Below are 758 nucleotides of genomic sequence, written 5' to 3'. Positions count from 1 at the left end.
ACCCTCCAGCTCTTTTGATGTATAGATGTTTGAAAGCTAAAAAAAAGCTTTTAAAAAAGTGGAAGCTCAGACTTCTCATCTGCCCTTGAGAATTGTTTCATAGAGTGCCTTTGGCATTTTATACTCATTTTTACTCTACAAACTTTAGATATATATATATCTTGAAGCTGCCTCTGTAGTCTTGGGCTAGATAGCCTTGTGAATGTTGAGCTTTAGTGTTGGAGCCAGAGTTTTAGCCACCAGTTATTTGAGGGGGAGATTTTTAGCCCCCGTTCAATTTTTTGGGTTAAATATGTTGTTTGTGTTCTAATTGTACATGTTTTTATTTATCTATTTTTGGTTCATTCGTTTTCTAGTTGTCATATGAGAATCCCAGTTAATTTTTAAGCATGTGTATGTGATGGAAGGTTGCAGAAAGCCTGAAGAATTAGGAAAGAAAAAGGAGGCTGGATCCAAGTCTCATGATGGACTAGTGAGTGGAAAAATCCTTTGTTAGGATTTATGGCAAGTCTTCCACCAAGGGATATACAAAAAAAAAAAAAGTTTCATAGACATTGTGCTTATATAATGTTCAGAGAAGGGGCTAAAATTAGAATGAAATTATAACCTGTTATCCCTAGCTAGTTGTCAGAACCAGTGGCTCAGATAGCAGGTGTTGGCCAGGGACCTCTGAAAAAGAAAAATTTTTGAGACGTCTTTCTTGGCTGGTAAATTCTCCATGAGTTAGGTTTTAGGTGCCTACTGTCATTATATACATG

The 758-nt window shown here is 36.4% G+C and overlaps 1 protein-coding gene across 3 annotated transcripts in view; it reads left to right on the top strand.

Moving 5' to 3' along the window:
• LOC119594556 (furin-like protease 1) overlaps positions 1–758 on the top strand; it is a gene marked incomplete at its 5' end in the record, with an annotated part of 24037 nt that overhangs the window by 11333 nt on the left and 11946 nt on the right.

This window comes from Penaeus monodon, chromosome 34 (assembly GCF_015228065.2).
Source record: "Penaeus monodon isolate SGIC_2016 chromosome 34, NSTDA_Pmon_1, whole genome shotgun sequence".
NCBI classification, from domain to species: Eukaryota; Metazoa; Arthropoda; class Malacostraca; order Decapoda; family Penaeidae; genus Penaeus; species Penaeus monodon.
Note: the sequence above shows the minus strand (reverse complement) of the source record. Positions and strands in the feature narration are given on the sequence as shown.